Source organism: Monodelphis domestica, chromosome 1 (assembly GCF_027887165.1).
Source record: "Monodelphis domestica isolate mMonDom1 chromosome 1, mMonDom1.pri, whole genome shotgun sequence".
NCBI lineage: Eukaryota > Metazoa > Chordata > Mammalia > Didelphimorphia > Didelphidae > Monodelphis > Monodelphis domestica.
In genome coordinates, this window is record NC_077227.1 from 45,494,290 (window position 1) to 45,517,940 (window position 23,651).

At 38.4% G+C, this 23,651-nt stretch overlaps 1 long non-coding RNA gene across 1 annotated transcript in view; it reads right to left on the reverse strand.

The window, feature by feature from the left end:
* Positions 1–1,234: 1,234 nt before the first annotated feature.
* LOC103092853 (uncharacterized) overlaps positions 1,235–23,651 on the reverse strand; it is a 29,686-nt gene continuing 7,269 nt past the window's right edge. The window contains exons 3-4 of the long non-coding RNA XR_459942.3: positions 2,959–3,087; positions 1,235–1,496 (exon numbers count right to left, since the gene is read on the reverse strand). This is a non-coding gene — a long non-coding RNA (uncharacterized LOC103092853). The remainder of the gene's footprint in view (positions 1,497–2,958; positions 3,088–23,651) is intronic.

Sequence of the window (23,651 nt, forward strand, 5' to 3'; positions counted from 1 at the left end):
GAAAACTGAGGCAAACAGGGTTAAGTGATTCTTGTCCAGGGTCACACAGCTAGTGTCTGAGGTCAGATTTGAACTTAGCAAGATATGTCCTCCTAACTGAAGGTTATCCACTGTACCATTTAACTGTCCATTTTATAGATGTGGAAATTGAGGCTAAGAAAAGTTAAGTGACTTGCCCAGAGTCCCAAAGCTGGTAAGTCTGAGTTCACATCTGAACATAGATCTTCCGGACTCCAGGTCCAGCCTTCTATCTACTTTGCCATATAGCTACATCAGCCTGGTTCTTCCCTCCAGACAAATATAGATCAAAATGTTCTATTCCTTCTTTCAATGGCCATTGATTAAGCACTAGCACTATAGATCATTCCAAGGGGACAAAAAAAAATCCAACAGTTCCTTCCTCCAAGGAGCTTACATTTCTTTGCAAGTAAATACCATTGAGGTAGATAAGAACAAAAATCGATATAAAATCATAGTAAGTTACTTCCTGGGAGAAGGAAGCAATGGCAACTGTGGAAAGCAGGATCAGACTCATGCAGATGAAATGTGAGCCTTGAAGAAACTTGGAGATAAATTAAAGTAGAGATGAAGAGGAAGCATATTAAAGGGAAGGGAAACAGCTTCTACAAAGGCTCAGAGGTGGGAGATGTTCATTCTCATGCTTGGGAAGCAATATGTAGGTCAAGTTGGACAGAATATAGAATGTCTGAACAGAGTGCTATGATCTCCAGTAGCACAAATCTACCATCTTCCTCTGTATGTTCTTCCATCTTGGTCTTCACTTTATTAGAGAGCAATTTGTGTGTAATTTAAAATTTTATTACCTGGTGATTAGCTAGCCTCTTGGCTCATTTGGCTAGGATGGTTTGCCAAGATGGTATTTGAAGTTTTTCCAGCTGGGTAGAATCTGCCCAAGTTTGTGCTCTACTAGCCACAGCCTCAAGAGCTCCAGATGATCTCCATGCCATGAGGAAGCTTCAGATTAAGACTTTGGGGCTAGAAAGAACCTGAAAAAATGGAGCCCCTCATTTTAAAAGCCCCACGTGAGAGCTTCCAAAGACCAGTAATGGATTCTTAGCGTGCAAATGCTCTTCTCTGCCTTGTTCCACATTTCATATACCTTAAACACATGTTCAACTCACTGTGGAACATAAGTGTTGAAAGCCGTCTTCTTCCGCCTTACAGATCAGTGGCTGGCCCTTTACAAAGTGCTTAGTGAGATGCAAGCTTGGCCTAAACAGCATGATTTACATTATTGTCTTCTTCTGAAAGCCTCTATTGATTAAAGCTGTTTGGTCAGATTTCAACCCTTGGGTCTTTATTTTTTCATTTTTTTGCCATTGGCTGGATTTGAAAAGTGCAAGGAAAAATGGTTCACAGCAGGGTAAAGAACAGAAATATAAACAAAACAAGCCTTGAAAACCGCTGCAGGCACCCAGTGTGATAGATCCAGATGGTTGGAGATGGATGTAAATCTGAGTTGAGGGGGTGTCTCCCTTAGGCAAATAAAGGAAAGAGAAAATCAGGATGATTAGAAGTAATCAATCCAAATGGGATCTCATGAGCATTTTTCACCAATGATGAATTTTTAAAATGTGTTCTAGATCAGACTCTGCCTATTGTTTGTGGATTTTGAAAGACTGTTTTTACTTCATTGAACAAAAGGATTGCCTTAAATTAGGGGTTCTTAATCTGTGGTGTGTGAAACTTTTTTGATATATTTTCATAACTATTTCTAAGCTTATCGTATTGTATTTTACACATTTCAAAAGTTATTCTGAGAATGTATCCATTGAATTCAAGAAATATTGCCACAGTAGTCTATTGCATTCAAAAAAGGTTAAGAACCTTTGCTTTAAAGGCTCCCTTTCAAAAAGTTATCTCCCATGCTTATGTTGAAGGCATGCACTACCATTTGACTTATGTGACCATGTAATAACTTTGTTCAATTATTTATTGAATATAAACATCAAATGATGCTCCAATGGGAAGGCATATGCTTATAAAAAGTAAGGACCAAATGAAATGGTGGATAGAAAGCATTTTTATACATTATTAAAGTGCTATCCAAACACCAGTTATTCTTGTAATCAAAGTACGTCTCATCATATTACTGATGACAATTTGTAAGAAGGAAATGGCATCAAAAACACTATTAATGGCATGTTAAATCTAAAAAAGAGGCAATCTAATCATATGTTGAATAAAAAATAATAGAAGAGCCCAAGGGATTAATAATACATTGAAAAAGCTGTTCCCTGTACCCTCTCACTAAGTGCCAGGTGTGCCCTACCCTCCACCTTACCCCACACAAGGGAGGGAGGAAGCACTCCCATTGGCCTGTTTGGCAGAGGGGTGAGTGAAGTTAGGAATGTCCTCAGCAAGAATAGAGAGGGGGAGAGGAATGACACAAGTGCTCTGTTCCCCTCCAGCAATACCACCTATGAGTCACCCACCTTCCCTCCTGTCAGCTACCATTGGGCTACTGGGCAAATGGGTGGGGGATGTGAAAAAATGTCATAAGTCCCAGTTGAGAGGGGAAGGAGAGCAGCTCTTCCCAAGTCCCTCTGCCTTTCTAGTAATGAACTCTGGAAGAAGAGAGGGTAATGCATGTGCCCACTGAGAGTACTCTGCATACCATCTTTGGCACATGTGCCATAGGTTCACCATCACGGCTCTAGTTGAGTAAATCATCCATGGAGAATTTTGGGGAAACATTATAAATAAGAATAATGAGAAATGAGAAAATGTGAGTGGGTCACAATCTATACTGGTGAAGATTGTACCTTCACTGGTAAGATCAGAAGTCCACCAAAATATCAGAGATGTTTAATCAAATATCAGAGTTTAACTTGAAAATAATTCTCAGAAATTTTATGCTTAGATGGTTGTTTGGTCAGTTAGCCTAAGGATCATAGGATTTAGGCTTGAAAAGGAGTTAGATATAATTGAGCTCACCTTTCCATGTTATAGATGAGGAAATGGGCTCCAACAGATCAGTTAACTTATGCAATGCCATGCAGATAATATAGAGTTCAGGTGTTTCATCTTTGAGGAGTATTTCTTAGAAGGTATTTGAAACATCAACTGATGAATGCATCACAAAAAAAATGAAAATGGAGTCAAGAAAAAGAAAAAATTAAAAAGCACTTCTATAACACCTATACAGTGGCATATATACTATATATGTACATATATTAGAGTATATAATACTCTACTAGTGTGGTATATATGCATGTCTGTGTGTATATATATATGTGTGTATATATATATATATGTATGTATCTATGTGCACATATACATACTGTGAACTTTAGTTTACTCCACCATACTTAGTCTAACAAAAATCAGGAAATTGTGAACTTTAGATTACTCCACCCTACTTAGTCTAACAAAATTAGGAATGTCTACACCTATACTTAAGGATTAAATATTTAGGAGGATGGCCTATGACAGGCATGTGCTAGCAAATGACAAATCAGAAACAACTGACAGACCCCTGGGCTGTCCTAAGTCAAACCTAAGATATGATTGGTACATGTGAGATGCAGGAAAGTGATGTAAAACCATCTATATATTTCACGGCACTTCCTCTCTCCAGCCTCTTTGACAGCAGAGAGGTGGCTGGCAGTAGCTTGCTGAGAGTGTCAGCATCTTGGCATGGTGCCTGCTATTGTCTGGGTTTAGAAGTGAGTTTTCCTTGATACCATACTGGAGGAAGCTGAGTAGCCTAGTTTCAATGAGGCTCTTCTCTGAGATCTCTCGGAGTTTAGGCTGATTTTTCTCTCCTTTACCTTCCAAACACTATCCTCTTAGAGAAAGCCTCTAATCTTCAAGGACCTCATGGTGGAGGACTTTGAACTCGCCTGGCACAGACCTGGCAGGAGAAATCCTATACCTTTCCCTTTTCCCTTTTCTCCTTGATTTCTTCCCTACATATTGATTAAACCATCATATATTTCCAAACTGACTTGGGTATTTTATTTGGAATATCCCCTGGTGACCAAAAATCAAATTTAGATTAGGACACAATCCTAAATTATCCTTACAATTCACGGTACCAGTCACTATACTAAGCACTTTACAAATATCATCTCATTTGACCTTCATAGCGACCATGTGAGGTAGGTGCTATTAGTATCCCCATTTTACACATGAGGCTAATTGATTTGTGCTATGTCCCACAAGTAGTATGTCTCTCAGGCTGAATTTGACCTCAGGTCTTCATATCTTTAGGTCCAGTACTCTATCCACTGAACCACCTAGGAGAAAATGATAAATAAACTGTTGCTTTGAGATTCAAGAAATGGAAGAAGACTACAGACAAACAATAAGCTAAAATTGTGAACCACCAAGGAGTAAAAGCTTAAAAAAAACCTGGTAAAATGTCAGGAAAGTTAAAGAATGTTTTAAAATGTTCTTCCTTATGGACAGTGATAAGGACATTGCTTTTCCAAAATCACAGGAAACAAAGTGTGTGTTCTTGAGAGAGACTGGGGTCTCTGAGGAGGAAATGCTGAAGAGATTTGAGATGTGCAGGTGCAATCTATCATGAAGATTAGATTGTACATTCTGAGTTGGAAGGCAAATGTGAGATAATGGCAGCTTGAACAATGATGGGTATTTTACTGTTTCCTGAGGTTTGGTGTGACCAGACTAGGAGGAGGAGCAAGGAAAGCCTTGCTTGAATCTTCTCATATCTTGAAAGTCTTCTTAGGTGGGAGGAGGAGAAGTCAAATAATTTCCCCTTCCTCCACTTTTGGTATTTCTGTCATCTCTCTCTAATTTTCTGTCTCCACCTCTTCATCTTTCTCTCTTTTTCTCTCTGTCTCTCTGTCTCTCTCTGTCTCTGTCTCTGTCTCTGTCTCTCTCTCTCTGTCTGTCTCTCTCTCTCTCTCTCCTTCCCATCTTTTTTCTCTTTTCCTTCATTTCTAGTGTTTTTTCTTCCCCCTCTTCCTTCCTTTTTCCCTCATTTCTTTCCTTCTAACATCTTTCCTTCTTTCCTTTATCCCTTTCTTCACTTTTTCTTTCTGCCCCTGTCCTTTCCCCAAATGCATGTCATGGGTTTTTTTTTCTTTTCACTAGCATACTCTGCTATATGTTTAAACATCTACCCCTATTAATTTAATAACGTTACAGATGCATCTAGAGGCCATCGCAGTGAACCTCCTAAGAAGCAATTCTAGGGCACCTGAAAGGAAATGAACAATAAATTTATCAGCACCAACAAAAAAAAAAGTCTAACACCTGGATAATTATATTGTAACCTGGATGGTTATACAAGCATAGCATCTGCCAAGAGTCATTTGATATACTGAAGAGCTCTGCCAATGGTTGATAGGGAGCTAAGGTTGAGTGGAGACCCAGATTCAGGTGATTCATCTAACTAATGTTTTATTCAGATTATAACAGGACCAGATGCTTTTGATGGAAGGATAGAAAACACTGAATCTTTTCTAAATTTTGTTTCTACCCTGACCCACCAAAATGCTTTGCACCAATTAGGTGCTCATTAAATGTTTATTAAATTCATTGAATTGAACATGTGGAATAATGTATGAAATTTTATGAGCAAGAGGGAGATCTTTCCATGTTTTTAGTCCAATAAACATTTCCCAGCTCCTTAAAAATCAAATAGACTGGTTTGCAAATCTAGCCACATAATTTTATTTAGTAATTTCTTTGGAGGAAATAATCAGCTCATAATTAACCCAGATTGTAGTTTCTGAAAAGAGCTTTCTATATAATCTCAATTATTGCTCAAGATGATCACGCTGGGTTATTTTCACTCAAAGCTTAGATAAGGAAACTGAGATTTGAAGACTTACAGTCCCAATAAAACAGGATCCTAACAAATGGGGCTATCTGTGATTGAACTAAGCTACCTCAAGAGAACAAAGGCCTCCACTTGGAAATCTAAAAGCAAAAATTAGATGATCATTGTTGTATGTGTCTCAAAGAAAATTCTTATTCATGTGTGGATGAGTCTACATTGCCTCTGAAGTCCCAATGACCAATTAGAAATTATGAATAGAATTAAATAGCTCCTAGCACTAGAAGCAATTGGTCCAAGCATCATATTGTTTCATGTGTCAATGACTGAATATCCCTTAGTTCTAGGGATCATTATTCTTTCCATTTCACAAGGTGTTCTGGTGTGCCTATGGTGAGCATTGTTGGAGATTCAGGTGATATTTAAGATATAGGTACTAGGGTAGAGTCAAGATGATGAAGTGAGAATTCACTAATGCCAAAATCTCCCCCCAAACCTCTTCTACAACCAATACAGAAAACACACAAAAAAAATTAAATTCTGAGGGGAAAAAAATCAAGCAAAAGTCACAGTGAGTCATTTTTTTCCAGCCCAGGGAAGGTTAGAAAGATTGAAAGAGAGGTCTGCATACATTGGAATGGGGGCTGTTGAAGAGTACAAAACAATATAATTGAGGCTGAATGATGACTATAGTACCAAGCTATGACTGCAAAGGTAATGAAGTCAGGAAGAAAAGCTGGGCAGAAAGAGTCCCTAAGTACTCCTTGCACTAGCACTTGGCACACAGTTGGGTACCAAAACTTTGTTGCCCATTACCCAGTTCCAGGTCATAGTTCCAGGATGGTAATGATTATGAGGAAATAGGTGCTCAACCAAAATAAAAACCAGACGACAAACCAATATGGCAGAGAAGACTCCTATCCTTGGATCACCATATCTTGGCATCATTAAAGACTTTCAAACCCCCAAACTAAGCTGTGAAAACAAAGGAAGCACATAAAAGCCTAAAGCTCAGGTCATAGACCCCCTCTTCCATAAGTGATTAGAACCCAACTCTAATATAAAGTCCAAAGTCAGAAAAAAAGCTAATAAATGAGAGAGACAGAAGGAGAGAGAGAGAAAAGAACTTCACCATTAAAAAAAATTTCTTTGGTGACAGGGAAATTCAAGGTACCGATTCAAAAGAAGACACCAATTTGAAAACAACTACAAGCAAAGCCTTGAAGAAAAATTCATATTGTAAAGAAACCTAACCAGAATTACTAGAAGAGCTAAAGAAAGATATTTTAAAAGAACAAAAACTATTTCAAAAAGCCAAATAAAGAATGATAGAGAAAAAAATTAAGGAAAGAATGACAACAATGTAAGAAAACTGCAAAAAAGAGCATTAACAGCTTAGTTCAAGAAGCAAAAACTGCAAACAAAAATAATTACTTAAAATTCAGAATTGGTCAAATGATAAAAGCAGTATAAAACCTCACTGAAGAAAATAAGTTTCTAAAAATTAGAAATGGCCAAATGGAAGCTAGTGGTTCCTTGAGACTTTTTCTTTTTCTTTTTTTTTTAACCCTTACCTTCCATCTTGGAGTCAATACTGTGTATTGGCTCCAAGGCAGAAGAGTGGTAAGGGTAGGCAATGGGGGTCAAGTGACTTGCCCAGGGTCACACAGCTGGGAAGTGTCTGAGGCCAGATTTGAACCTAGGACCTCCCGTCTCTAGGTCTAGCTCTCAATTCACTGAGCTACCCCGCTGCACCCCCTTGAGACTTTTTCTATCAAGAAATGTTGTAGAAAGAACAAAAGTCAAAAGAAAGAAAAAAATAGAAAAAATGTGAAATATCTCATTGGAAAAACAACTAACCTAGAAGAAAGTGTGAAGAAAGATAATTTAAGAATTACTGGTCTATCTCAAAGCCATGAACAAAAAATAAAGTTAGACACCATATTTTAAGAAATTATAAAGGAAAACTGATATTACTTAATCAGAGGACAAAGAATAAATTTAAGGAATCCATTAGTTACTTCATGAAAGATGTGTAACCTGCCCCACTTGTTTTAGCCCCATGGTCATATGAGATCTACAATCATAAAATAAGTAGAAAGCAATGCAAGTATATTTTCAAATTGTTTTATTTTTTTATTTAGCAGTTTTGCTGATTTTTTAAATTTTCCTATAAAAATTTAAAAACATTTCTTTGTAATTGGGGAAGCCTCTCTGAGAGGGTAAAAGATCAATACAAATGGAAATTTGGGTAACATAAAAACAAGATATCAATAAATATTTTAAAAGAAATCAATACAAGGCAGTGATATCAAACTCAAACAAAAAGATATCCCTGTGGGCTACATAGTAACTAAGAAAACCATAAATTAGCATTATCAATGTTATATTGTGTTTTTATTTATTTTTTTAAATATTTCCCAATTACATTTTAATCTGGTTCAGTCACCCTTGGAAGAGTTGTGGGTTCATGGGCCCATAAGCAGCATTTTTGATATTTCTACCATAGAGGATAGTCAGTGCTGGCCATGTGCTATAAATATTTAGAAAAGAGTAAGGTGCCCAAGGGCTGGAATTGTGTGGGAAGGCTTTACAAAGAAGTGATGTGTCATAATGGAAGCAACACAGAATATTTAGGATCAGAGAACCTGGTTTGAAAACAATTCTCCACTACCAAAGTGTGTGTTCTTGGCCAAATCAATTTTCTGAGTCTACATTTATTAAGTTGTTTAAAAAAGTGGTTGGACAGGATAAATTCTCAGGCCATTCAAACTTTAAAAATCAAATCCTCTGATCGTATAAGAAATGAGTACTTATGTGGAACCTTCCAGAATTTAAATAAGGCAGAGAGGAGTTTTCAGGTAGAGAGAAAACACAAAAGTGCAGAGTAAGATTTTTCTTCCTCATTGATGTTGATAGCATTTATTAAGCAATCGTTACATGTGAGATGTTGTACATAGATTTGGGGATACAAAAATGAATGATGCAATCCCTGAGCTCAAGAATTTCACACCTGGAAGGAGAGAGAAGACAGATAAATAGGGAAAATAGCCATAGGTAATATAGAATGTGATATGTGCATGGATTCCTTTGCTAATGCTCTACTCTGATGCTTCATCTTGTTATGAAGGTGACCCTGACTTACCCAAGACTTGGCCAATGAAACCCAAGTTCTGGTAAGTCATCCTTAATTGGAAAGATTCTAAGGTGGGGCCCATTGACAGCCTGCATGACTTTCGAACAGAAACCAACCAACAGGAATCTGAAAGAGCTCACACTAGAAGGTTGGCAATTTGGTGATGATTTTTTTCCTTCAAGAAATCATTAAGAGAACATATTAGACACAGAGAATTTGTGATCTGCATCAGTGAAAGGAGTTTTCACAGCAGTGAAATCATAGATCTTTTAAAAATATTCAAGTGCATTAGAACAATTGAAACAAAATACTGTGAACAAGATGAAAGGGGAGAGATTCCTTCTGGGAAGGAAAATATAGACAAGTTCTGTTGTTCTTGTTGAGTCAATTCAGTTATGCCCAACTCTTCATGACCCCATTTGGGTTTTTTCTTGGCATAGATACTGGAATAATTTACCTTTTTTCTTCATCAGCTCATTGTACATATGAGGAAACTGAGGCAGAGCTAAATGCCTAAGGTCACACAGCTAGTAAGTGTCTGAGAGATTAAATGACTTGCTCAAAGTCACACAGATAGTAAGCAAATTCCGAATCTGAACTCAGGCTCTCGGATTCTAAATTCTCTACTCTTTCCACTATACCATGCTAGGCAGAAGGGAAAAAACTTCAAAAGGTATTACATAAACATATAACCACAGGTAGTCAAGATCACTCTTTCCTTAATGAGAAGGATGTGATCCAATAAACTGGACAGGTTTAAAAATTATAGATTCTTAGAAAGAGTTAAGCATTTATTAAGCACTCACAACATGCCAGACACTATGCAAAGTACTTTACAAATATTATTTCATTTGACTCTCACAATAGTCCTGGGAGGTAGGTATTATTATTTTTCCCATTTTATAATTGAGGAAACTCAAGCAAACAGTAGTTTAAGTGACTTACCCAGAGTTCCAGAGCTAGTAAATATCTGAAGTAGAACTTGAACTCAGATCTTCCTGGTTCCAAGCCCAGTATTCTGTTCACTGAACCACCTAGATACCTTTACAATTGGAAGGAACCTTGGAAATAATCTTTGAGCCTTACCTCCACCTCTCTTTTGGATACTTCAAATAATGTTCCAAAAGCATCTCAAACATGTGTCTGAAACTAAACCCATTATCTTTCCCCAAAATCCACTCTCCTTTTTAACTTTGTTTTTTCTGGCAAGGTCATCTCTTCCAGGTACCCAGATATGTAATCTCAATATTATTCTTGACTCCTTATTCCCCATCACTCCATATAGTTGTTGTATCTTGTCATTTCTCCATCCAAGACATTTCTCACTTATTTCTCCTCTCTACTCATGTAACCACCAACTCAATTCAGGTTGTCATCATATCTCATCTGGACTATTGTAAAAGTCTCCTAATTGGCCTCCTGACTTATCTCTCCCCTCCCCAGTCTATCCTCCACACAGCCACTAAAGGGCTTTCTCCCCAAAACTACAAAGGCTCCCAGAACTATGAAGGCTCCTTGTTGCTTTTTGGGTCAACAATGAGCCTCTCTCTTGGCTTTTACAACCTGTTCTTATCCTCTACCTCTAACATTTTTGTCCATTGCTTCCCTTCCTTCTCTCTGCTCTGCAGTCAGACTGACCTTATGCTTCCTGACTCCAGATTCTCTCATCTCCAAGCCTTTCCACTGGCTGTCCCCCATGCCTGACATGCACCCCCTCCTTCTTACTTTTCTTGGATTCCTTGGCTTCCTTCAAAGCTCTTGGTTCACAGGCCACCTCCTATGGGAAACCTTTCTTGATCTACTCCACAAATAGTACACAAACAATTGTCTTGTCTTTATTTTGTATATATTTGGTATTCATTTAATTATATACATGTTGTATCCCTCACTAGAATGTCAGTTTCCTGAGGGCAGGCTCTGTATTCATCACCTGGAACTAGCCACTTGATAAAGGCTTTTTGGTTGGTTGATTGATCTTCTTCCAAATCTCTCATTTAACAAGGGAGAAAACTGAGACCTAGAGTGGCAAAGTCAGTAGCAGAGTTGGAACTAGAACCCTAGGACCCCCCGTACTCTGTCTAGTCCAGATTGGTAGGTGGCACAGAACAAAGTATGCTGGACATGGATTTAGGAAGTCTAGAGTTCAAACCCCACCTTGGGTGTGACATTAGGCAAATCACTTAGTCTCTCAGTCTCCTCATCCACAAAAAAGGGATAATGACAGCATTTGTGTCCCAGGACTATTATGATGATCCAATGAGATGACATAAGTAAAGATTTTTGCAAACTTTAAAGTACTATACAGATTCTAACCATAATTAGTAGTGGCATTGTTGTTGTTGTTGTTGTTGTTGTTGTTGTTGTTGTTGTTGTTGTTGTTGTTGTTGTTGTTGTTGTTACACACTGTCCTCAACCTTCGGGGTACAAAGAATTGAGCTCTCTTCTAATTTTCCCCCAGCAGGTTTTATGAATATGGAAGCCTAATAATCCACAGAGATTTGCCAACTGGCTTCTACACAGACATGTCAAGTCCCATTGGTCTTTTACTTTCAGAAGAAGGCACTCCATCAAAACAAAGGATATAAAAATCTTTGGCACATAGAAAGATGCTTTTTAAAGCTGAAACCATAAGAGGCTCGCTAACAAAACCTCGGTGATATGTGCAAACATAGAGCAGATATATTCTTACTCCATGTACAGTTTATAGGCAAACTTTCCCAATAGGGAGGTGATTCTGGCTTTGGGTCATATTCCATTTTGGTCCTTGACCCAGAGGAAGTGCCAAATGCTGTATTGTTTGAGAAAAACACATCCTAGAATGGATTTGTTGTCAGCTGCCTCTTGACCATTTTAAATTTCCTGCTTTTGCCAGGGACAAGCATCCCTGGCCTTGATAGGAATCCAGACAAAGTCATTGCCAGACTTAAGCAACAGCCTGGAGAATGACCAGGGTGTTGGAGGGGGGGGATGTCTCCCGACTAGCAGGAAGCTGGATTCCTAGTCCAGGCTCAGTCTTTGATTTGCTGAATGGCCTTGGGAAAGTCACTGGTTCCTTTGTGACTCAGCGGCTCCTCTTCATCTCCACAACCTTGGTGAGACGCCTCAAGACATGACCTTGGTAATGAATTACTAGCATGCTGAGAACACAAGATTATTAACTATTAATAGCAATCAGGTATCCCACCTTTGTAAGGACAAACTGAACTCTGTGTGGCTATGTTGTCAAAAGGCTGGGAAAATGCCATGTGGAAGGAGGATTAAACTTGTTCTGTGTGGCCCCCAGAGAGCAGCGCCAGGAACAATGGGCAGTAGTGGCAAAGATGCATGTTTGGACTTGACTTTTCCATAGTTAAAGCTATCCTGAAGGAATGGTCCTGACTTAGGAGAGAGCAGGCTCGCCCTCACTGAAACTCAAGCGAAATCTGGTTGGCTATTCATCGGGGACATTGGACAAGAGATGGTTTCCACGTAATCATTGGATTAGATGGCCAGTGAGTCCCATCTCACCCTGAGAATCCATGAGTCGAGATGATCCAAAACTCTAAATACATATAAAATGGCACATCTTACTATCTTGTCATACCTTTATACCATATATGCTTATATTCCTGGATTTAAATGCACATCAAAGTGAAGAACTGGTTCAATTGAAAAGACTCCTTCACACTCTGTTAAGCCTTGCTATTACTCCTATTTAAGTGTCTCCTCTTTATATTCCTTTAAAAAGCTAATTATTATTTTCAATATTACTTATTAGCATCTTCTTTCTTTTTCGGAATGGAGGATCAACCAGATATCTGATTTCATCTGCATAGGGGATCCCCTTCCAGATGAGGTTGCACCCTTTTCCATGCAGATTGCAACTTGTCTGGGACCCTGAGAGATAATGACTTATACAAGATCACATAGCCAGTGATGCATGAGACCAGCAAGGAAGGAAGGAAGGAAGGAAGGAAGGAAGGAAGGAAAGAAGGAAGGAAGGAAGGAAGGAAGGAAGGAAGGAAGGAAGGAAGGATGGAAGGAAGGAAGGAAGGAAGGAAGGAAGGAAGGAAGGAAGGAAGGAAGGAAGGAAGGAAGGAAGGGAGGGAGGAAGGGAGGGAAGGAGGGAAGTAGGGAAGGAGGGAAGGAAAAATCAAATGAATGAATGAGGGAGGGATGAAGGAGCAAGGAAGGAATAAATGAACGAATGAACGAACTAACGAACAAATGAACAAACAAGGAGGGAGGAATGAGGGAGGGATTAAGGGAGGGAGGGAGGGAGGAAGGAAGGAAGGAAGGAAGGAAGGAAGGAAGGAAGGAAGGAAGGAAGGAAGGAAGGAAGGAAGGACATAGTAACTGACTACTATATATAAGGCACTGTGCTAAGTGCTTTAAAAATATATTCTTATTTTATCCCCACAACAACCCTGGGAGGTAGGTACTGTTATTATCCTAATTTTACAATTAAGGAAACTGAGGCAAGCAGGGTTTAAGTGACTTGCTCAGATCACATAGCTAGTAAAGGTCTGAGGCTATAATTGAACTTAGATCTTCTTGACTCCAGGACCAGCAAGCACTTTGAACCTCAGTTTTACTGACTCTAACACTGTCTCTCTGTTCATCCCATCATGCTGATATCTAAATGGAGCAGTGAATAGAGCATTAGGCCTGTAGTCAGGAAGATATGAGTTCAAATCTAGCCTTAGATATGGCAAGTCTTTTAAACCTGTCTGCCTCAGTGTCCACATCAATAACAGGCATTGTACCTACTTCTCAAGGATATTAGGAGAATAAAATGAGATAGTATTTATAAAGTGCTTTGTAAACCTTAAAACATTCTATAAATGCTAGCTTTATTAGCCTTTATAAAGCTCTTTTAAGGACTGTGATTATGTATATAATTTAAATTGATATCTACCTGCCTCAATTAAAGTCATTATTATAATAACCCATTTTACAGATGAGGAGATTGAGGGTCAGAGAGTCAAAGTGACTGGTCCATACTTATGCAGTTAGTAAGTGTTGCAGACAAAATTTGAGCCCTGAATTCAAGGCTCTTGCACTAAGATGTTCCCCAATTAACATGAATTAATAACCATGATGGTACCTGAATTTAAAGAACTATAGAATGTAACATCTTTGATGGAAGAAAGGGTTCCATTTTTATTTTTGCATCCCTACCACCTAACACAGTGCCTACTATGTAATGAGCACTTAATAATTGTTGGCTGATAGACTGGCATTTCGTGAACTTCAATAACATACTGAAAGACCATATATATAACAAAGAACTATTAGACCCCTACTCGACAGATGCCAAAAATCAGACATGAACATGCTGAGAAAAACAAGATGTATTGGCAGTCCTCGGTCTACTTGTCCCTATTTTGTAGAAAAAGAGAATAACTGCCCAGTTTGAGATATCTTATCCGCGCTAACATCATAATGGAATATGAATGGAAGCTCTGGGGTTACAATTCCACTTTTGCTTCCAAACTGTGCAAGTAATTTCACAAAATGTCTACAACACCCTAGGGAAGATTTATTTCATGTACACTACAGCAAAAGCAGATTCTATATTCATACAAAAAGACCTATATTTGTAGAGAGAAAGTTTTCCTTATTATCCAAATACGTAATCCTGGTTAGTATTTATTCAAACTGGCAAATGGCATAGAGACTGCAAAATATGCCTAAATCTATTTATCAATATGTCCAGAAGATTTATATTTTGTCCAAAGAGAGGAAAGTCCAGGACTTTCCAAGGTCTCATGGGTCCATAGATTCTTATAATAGCTGAGGGGCATCATTCATGCCCAAGCAGTGTCAATTTCAGACAGCAAATCATGGGTCATTATTACAAAATCTTCTACAATCTTTTTTCTCTTCATCTGAATTTGAAACCTGAGTATTTCATACCAACAAAGACATCGGGGGGAAAAGATGATAACTTTTTTATTTTCTGTTTCAATTTAGTCAAGGGATGGCCACGGGAAAGAAGAATTTCTCCTCCAAATAATGAAGAATCAAGATTTGATAACCTCGAAGGTGCCATCAATTCTAAATCTATTCTCTCCTTTTTTACCTGCCATCGGGTTTCTGAACAAGCAGCAAGGAGGCACTGGATCTGAGAAAGGAGATGGAATGGGTTCAATTTTATCAAATGTTCACTGCCTTCAATTGCTGAAATTCATAAATATTTGTTATATTAATTTTCATGAAAAATATGTATAAATACCAGTATCCAGAAGCTCAAGGACATTGATATTTCACCTTGAAATAACCTTAAATTGGACATTTATTCCTCTACTCTGTATTTACATTATTATTCATGAATAATTCTTTTTCAGTAATGAAATGACATATCACATGACAAAAAGTCTAATTGTAATAATTGTTTTTTATTGTTCAGTTGTTTTAGTCTCTTTCTGACCCCATTTTGAGGTTTTCTTGGCAAAGACACTGGAGTGGTTTGCCATTTCCTTCTCCAGCTCATTTAACAGGTAAGGAAATTGAGGCAAAAAGGGCTAAGTGACTTGCCCCAGGTCACAGAACTACTATATGAGGCTAGATTTCAACTCAAGTCCTCCTGACTCCAAGTCTGGCACTCTATCCCCTGTGCCACCTAACTGCCTATTCATAATAATAAATAACACTTATATAGGGTTTAAAGGTTTGCAAAGTGTTTTATGTATGTTTTCATGTTTGAGCTTCCTAGCAAAGCTGGGAGTTTAGGGCTATTGTTACCCTCCATTTTCCAAAAGAAGAAAACAATGAGATGAAAAGAGATTAGGTGACTTGCTCAGAGTTGCAGAGCTAGTTAAATGTCTGAAGCTGGATTTGAACTCTAATCTTCTAGAGATAGCAGAGTAGATGGAACACTGGACGTTAAGTCAGGAAGGTTGGAGTTCAAATGCTGCCCAATTTTAGTGCTGGACAAATCACTTAGCCTATCTCAGCCTCAGTTTCCTCAAATGTAAAAATATATTCTAATCATATCAGTTCCTAGTGCTGGACAAATCACTTAGCCTATCTCAGCCTCAGTTTCCTCAAATGTAAAAATATATTCTATTCATAGTTTCTAGTGCTGGACAAATCACTTAGCCTATCTCAGCCTCAACTTCCTCAAATGTAAAAAAAAATCTAATCATAGCAGTTTCTAGTGCTGGACAAATCACTTAGCCTATCTCAGCCTCAGTTTCCTCAAATGTAAAAAAAAATTCTAATCCATAGCTCCAACCTACCAGAGTTACTGTGGACAAAATAAGATAATATTACTCAGCTATCATTACTACTGTCTCCAAGCCCAACACTTTTCACAGCACCACCTCACTACCTGTGGGCATCTGAGGCAGGCTGTAAAGCGTGAGTCTGGATGAGGCTCAGCCTAATTAGAGCGCCCTTGAATGGCGCTATTTAGGTGAGAATCTAATTACATCTGGATCTCCCCATGGTCCTTACCACCCAGAACAAATAAATGAACTACTTTTCATTTTCACAGGTGGAAATTAAAGAAATCAGTTTCCAGTTTTATAGCCACTTTCACTCTAGGACCTCAAACAGCTCTACAAAAATTATTGCTTTACCTCTGCTAGGTTCCCCCCAAAAGGGACAAAGGGAGTGAGTGCTACTTCCTCTGCTGGACCTGAGGGAGAGTGAAGGCCCAAGCTGATGGGGAGACTTGCCAGGGTCCTACTCATGCAGAAGAGAGAGCCACAATCAGAATTCACCCTCCGGAAAGACAATGCCTACAAGAGACGTGGGTCTACTCAGGTTCATGAGCACAGTGACCACTGGGTAAACTTGTACACAATACGTCCTTTAATGAATTAATTCAAACTTTACAAATGAGATAAACTGAGTCTTGGAGAAGCCCAGAGTCATAGTCTCAAACTCCAAACCAGAACTCCCTTTCCTCTCGTATATATGTCATCTTCCTCCCCATTAGAAGGTAAGCTCCCTGAGGGGAAGGAGCTCTTGGACATTTTTATCCTTGTATCTCTAGCACCTAGCACATATTAGGCAGGCACTAATTTTTTTTTCATTTAATCATTCACTAGTAAAGCCTCTGAGGTGGGATTTGAATACAGATCTTCCTAACTATAAATTCAGTGCTCTGTAAGCTATTGCTGCCTCATCACGTTAGCTCACATGTATATAGTACTTTAAGATTTCTTTTTCTAATGTGTTTTATATAATGCTTATCTTTAAAGAATAGAAGGCTTCTTTTTAAATAGGTGTTATGTAAAATTTATCTTGCTCAACCTTTATAACAACTCCTTGTGATGAGTGCTACCATTGTTATCATGACCCTCATTTTACTGATGGGGAAACTGAGACTGAGAGAAATGGCTAAAAATATCTGATTAAAGTGAGTTTTTCATGATTCTAGGTCACACACACTGGCCACTCTACCATATAGCATATTGTTTCTTCTTCTATCCCCACTCTCTTACTCACCTTCATTCTCTCTATTGTCTACCTACCTACTGCCTACATTCTCATGCTTGTAGACCCTCTCCTAATTTTTTTTGAAAGCTTACTTGGTCTGATCATCCCCATGAGTGCTCATACTATATCTCTCCTTCCATTCATGGCATTGAGAAGGCTCTCTCCTCCACTGCAAAGGGTCTCTCCACTTTGTTTCCCTTCACTCCTCTCACTAAACCTTTTGCAGTCTGGCTTCTGATTTCATTCAGATGATGCTGCTCTCTCTGAAGTTATCAATGGTCTCTTAATTGCCTAATCTAAAAGGTTTTTTTTTTCAGTCTTCATCCTTCTATCCCTCTGAAGTCTCTGAAACTGTTAATAAATCAATACACACTTATTAAGCACCTACTATGTTCCAGGTCCTGTTTTAAGTGCTAGAGACAGAGAGAGAGAGAGAGAGAGAGAGAGGAGAGAGAGAGAGAGAGAGAGAGAGAGAGAGAGAGAGAGAGAGAGAGAGAGAGAGAGAGAGAGAGAGAGAGAGAGAGCATGCCCTCAAAGAACTCACAATCTAATAGTGGAGACAACTTACAAACAAATACACACAAACTGCATAAATTGGAAATATTTAAAAGAGGGGAGACATTCGAGAATTAAGGAGGTTTGGGAAAGGTTTCCTATAGAAAGTAAAATTTTAGTTGAGACTTAAAGGAAGCCAAGGAAGTCAGAAAGTGGAGTTGAGGAGGAAGAGTGTTCCAGTCATGGGAGATAGCCAGAAGGAATGCCTGGAGCCTAGAAAATGTCTTTTTCCAGAACAACTAAGAGGCTAGTGTCACTGGACTGAAGAGCATAAAAAAGAGAATAAGATGGAATAAAACTAGAAAGGTAAGGCGGTACTATGTTATAAAGGATTTTCAATGCCCAACAGAGGATTTTGTATTTGATCCTGGAGGCAATAGGAAGCCACTGGAGTTTATTGAAAGGGGAATAGAGGGGAAGAGATATAGGCAAACCTATCAATCATTCATCTCTTAAGCAATATCTCATTTCTAGGTATTTGTGACTTTTGTCTCTCCTGGTTTTCCCCTTACCTGTCTGACCCATTCCTCTGTATTATTTTCTGGTTCATCCTTTGTGTCAAACTCAGTAACCATGGGTATCCTCTAAAGCTTTGTTCTTGAGCCTCTTCTATTATCATTCTATGTTATGTCCAATGGTGATCTCATCAGTTCCCATGGATTAAATTATTGTCTCTATGCAGATGATTCTCAAATATATTGATTTGTCCCCAACTTCCATCTTAACACTGTCATATATTGCCTATTAGACATATCAAAATAGATACCCTCACAAAATTTCAAATTCAATATATCTAAAACAGTTCTCATCTTTCCTCCAAAAGTCTCCCTTCTTCTCAACTTACCTGTCAAGCTCAAGAATATCATTTTCTTGGTCACCCATCTAGGAACCATCCTTCATTCCTCATCATCTCTTACCACCACCATATTTAATGTTACCAAATCCTGTCAGTTCTACCCTCCTAGCATCTCAATTATACAGCCCTTTCTCTCCACTCTATTGTTGAAGTAATATTCCTAAGGTATAGCTCTGAATATGTTATTTCATTCCAGTGTAGCCCTATTACTTCCAGGAGTAAATATAAAATCTTCTGGCTTTTAAGACCTTTTTATCCTGGTCCTTGATGGGGACCTTTCCAGTCTTCTTATACTTTCCTTCTCTTTGCATACTTTGTGAGTACATTAACTGCTGTTCCTCAAACATATTACATCTCTTACTTTTCACTAACTGTCCTTCATGCCTAGAATCCTACCTCCATGTCTTAACTTCCTTGGCTTTCTTCAAGATTCATCTCACATACCACCCTTTCCTGCTGGTGCCTTCTCTCTGAGATTATCATTCTTTTATGTTGTATAAATTTCCCATGTGTATAATTTGCATGTTGTTCTCCCCCATTAAAATGTAAGCTTCTTGAGGGCAGGGGCTATGTTTTTTGCCTTTTTTTGTAGTCCCAGACTTTAGCACACTGTAAGAGTTAATAAATTCTTGTTGTCTAACATTGGCAGAGAGGCCTGCTCTAAGACCCAAGTGATTTATTTTAGAGGACAAAAAGAAATAGAGCAGAGCCCACACTTTCTCACCAATAATGAAAATAGCCACAAAAAGTTTTAAGAATGTGGTATCCTTTTTACTCGTCTAATCAAAGATGACTTTGATGAGCAAAGATTTACTGATTATGTGGGTTGTTTGTAATTATTTGCAAAATCACAATATTCCAATATGGCATGCTAACAAGAAGCCACAATTTTAAATTCCTTAATTTCAGTTATTTGATCCTGATTAGGTAATGTCCTTCTTCATATGCAAATATGTTGATTGATCCATCCTAGACTAATATGTCCAATTCGTGGAGCAATAGAATATTAGATCTGGGCATGATCATGTTGGTCAGTCCCCCTATTTTCCAGTAGATTTGTAGTTGATCCAAAACAGCTGTGGTATAGTAGAAAGAGAACTTACTTGGAACAAAAGAGGACCTGGGCTCAGAAGCTAATTCTAGTATTAATTACCTGTGAGAAATAAAGGGAGAGGATGCCCAAAGGGCAATGGAGAAGTAGTGTAGTGAGTATAAGAAGCTCACCATTTTGCATCAGTCTAGCTATTCTACTGCATTTTAATAGTTGATTTTCCCAAGGACATGTAATAACAATTTTCAACATCCATTTTATGAATTTATAAGATCCAAGTCTCACTCCCTTTCCTCTCCCCCCATTCCCAGAGACAGTAAGTGATTTGATCTGGATCAGAAATGTATGGTCATGCAAAACATTTCCATATTGGCCATTGAGAGAACACTCATATAAAATCAAAGTCCCAAAATAAAAAGACAGATAAACTAAAATGAAAAACATTCACTACAATTTTTTGAAGGCACGCATTAAGTGATTTTGGCCAAATCTGGTAAACTACTAAAGACTATTTACATGTTTCAGGGTTTAATTTGTGATTCAAGTTGACATCTGGAAGTATGATTACAACTATTTTTTTTTATTTTATATTATCATGTTGCCTGTCATTTTTACTAGATGTCAGTGACATTAAGGCTTCAGATGAAGGCTTCAAAGGCAAGAGAATGCATGCATCAGGTGAGGTCTATGATTCACAGAAGGGCTGGTCTAAATTTTTCATTTGCTAAATGTACAGCCTCTTTTTAGATCTCACCCAGTGGCATAATCTGTCAAGCCCTTCTTGAATCCTGGTGGGCAGACAGTGTTTCGGCTATCCCTCTCAGTTTCGCTATTCTTGAAAATCTTGAAAACATGATGAGTATGTAGACCCACCAAGGTAATGAGGCTACTGGTCTCTCCCACCCTGAGGACCTAAGATCTGAGAGCCCAACCCACATGGATCACATTGCTCTTCTTCAGCCATCTTCAAGCCAATGTTCTACCCATATACCCTTCCTCTGGGTGAACAGGTTCAGAAAGGGAAAACATAGCAGGTTAAAGCTTCCGAGTTGATCAATGGAGCAGTGAGTAGCCACTGCATTCCCAGTCTGGAAAAGATAAAGACCCACTCTCAAGGAAAAGAAAGGAGAGGGGAGGAGGAGAGAGAAATGAAAGAGAAGAGAGGAGAGAGGAGGAAAGGGGAGAGTGGTTAATACATCATGACAGGAGGCATAATTAGAAACATAAATTATTCAGCACAGATCATCATGTTTATTTCCTTTCTTTCCATTCATACAATCAAAGATTTAGAGCTGGACAGGACCTTAGAGGATATCTAATTCAACCCACCCTTTTATAGATGAGGGATAGAAAGCCAATATAGGGCAAGCTACTTTTCTGTGGCCAAACAGCAAAGCCAAAGTTAGAATTCAGTTCTCCAGATTCCCAGGCCAATGCACTTTCTATGTTAGTATGCTCTTAAATATTACAAGTCTAAAGTGGTTTGGAGCTGTGGAAACCTCCAGGAGCACCTTAAATTAAGAGATGTGGGGTAGGAGGTCAGTGTCCTTAAAATGTGTGCTTCAGCCCAGAAGACAGCTTAGAGAATCTTTCTGCTGAGAACAATTCAGCTGATCTATCTGCAATCTCCTCCTCACCCTTCATTTTTGTGAACATCTGCCCAACGGCGGATCTTTGATGCCTGGGAGCTTCATCTGCTCCAGCTGTTCCAGACTCCGCCCCAGCCCTCCCCCTTCACCTGCAACCCCAAGCCCATGTGTGTGGCCTCCCTCCCAGCAGGGCTGTTGGACTCACAAAAAAGGAGTCTGACTATTGGTGGGGAATAAATGGGATGAACATTATTTCTAAAGACCTATCCTTTGGTTGCTCAAGGGGAGGGGGTGAGGCAAAGAGCACAGGATGCTTGGTTCAAATAATTCTTTCTTTAGCACATTTTTTCCATGAGCTTTTAACAAGGTGTCAGGGGCCAGCCTCCACCCTCATTGCCTCCACATTCTGATAGGGAGACATATTTTTCTTAACCACATCTATAAAGTGAAGAGAGTATTTGACAATCATCTGATTTGTTAGATATGATAAAAAAAATACCCATAGAACTCAGAACCGGATACAGATTTGACATGAGTTATCTGTTCTTGCCTCCTAAAGTTGGAATTAACTGACATTATATGCTTTCTTTTTCACTTTTTGATAAAGTGAGTCATTATTAAATAATAGATTATAGATCTAAATTATTATTAAATTATAGATCATTATTAAATAATAGATCTAAGAGTGAGATGGTATTATTATATACACTTTATTTAATCTATCTACGGGGATGGAAGATCACTTAGTTTACTATCCCAACAAATAAAGGAATATACTTCTCAACATTTAGTAAAACATAAGTTTCTTGAGGGCATGGACTGCTTAATTTCTTGTCTGGATCCTCAGTGTCTACAATGCCTGACATATAGAAGATGCTGAATAAATACTATTTTTGGTTGATTGAATGGAATTCCATAGCTTAGAGGTCCAGAATAGGTACCTCCTCCTACAGAAAGCCTACCCAGATCCCCTAAGTTATTGGTTCCTTCCCTAAATTATTTTGCATTTACTTTACAAATATCCTGTATTTCCTTATCTGTATATTTCTTAACCCACCCTCACCACTCCAGAATGTAAGTTCTTTTTTTGTATTTGTATCCCTAGTATCCAGCATATTATAGATACTTTTTAAATGTCTGTTAATTGATCAAAGACAGAACCTGTGGAGTTTTGAGGTGCCACAATCACTGGATAAGAGGTAGGTGGGTATAGCATGTAATGGGTTTGGTCAAAGATATCCTGTGCTCTTTGGTCTTAGGATATCATTATCAATAACTTCTGCTTTACCAGTGAGCTGATACCTAGAAGTACTTTAGAAGCACAAATTGGAAAAGGAAAAGATGAGCATCAATCTGAAAGTAACTTCAAGTAAGAATCAAAGTGAAAACTTAAAGGAGAATAAAGGAATGAAAGGAATATTTGTGGCATTGGCTATATGGCTCTGGGGCAGGAATATGCTAGTAAATATTTAACAACCAGCTTGAGAGTTGGAGGTAAGATAACATGACATATTGTTAATCTGCATCATTAACATTTTCTCCATCATGTCCTTAAGTCTAGAAGTCAACAAAACAGTAAACCAAACTGATTTGTAGCCTTTGTGGATATCCAAGGTATAAATCCACTGAAAATTTAACAGTGAGTTCTCCTGATTCTAGCACACCCCTGTTCTGGGGTTACATAGTATTCAGAGAGGTGCCAATCATCATAAAAAAAATCAATGGAGTTTATGAAGATAATTACTTAACCAAATTAGAATGTCTTGAATGGTCCATTTATAAACTATTTAAAATAAGAAATACTGCCCCTTGAGAATTTCAGTCATTATAAAACACTGACATACAAACATATAGATACACAGAGATAGCAACAGAGACAGATGTGGATTTCTAGGAGCCTGAGCTTTTGAGATATCAATAAAAAAAAACCAGCCAGAACCTAGAAGGGGTCCCAGAGGATATGGATGAGGGTGGTGGCAATACTAATATTCTATGCTATAAATTACTAAACATTGGGTCCCATTCTAGGCACCATGTTGGAGAAAGACATCAACCATCTAGAGCAAGTCCAAAGGAGAACAACCAAGAAGATGAAGGAGCTCCTGGAAGCTATGACATTCATGGTTCAGTTGAAGAAGCAAGGGATGTTCATTCGGCTTGAAGAAGATGAAGGGGGAATACAGTATCTGTCTTCAAGTGTTTGAAAGGATGCCTACTTAGAATAATCAGGCTTTTTCTATTCATTCCAATCAGGGAGAACT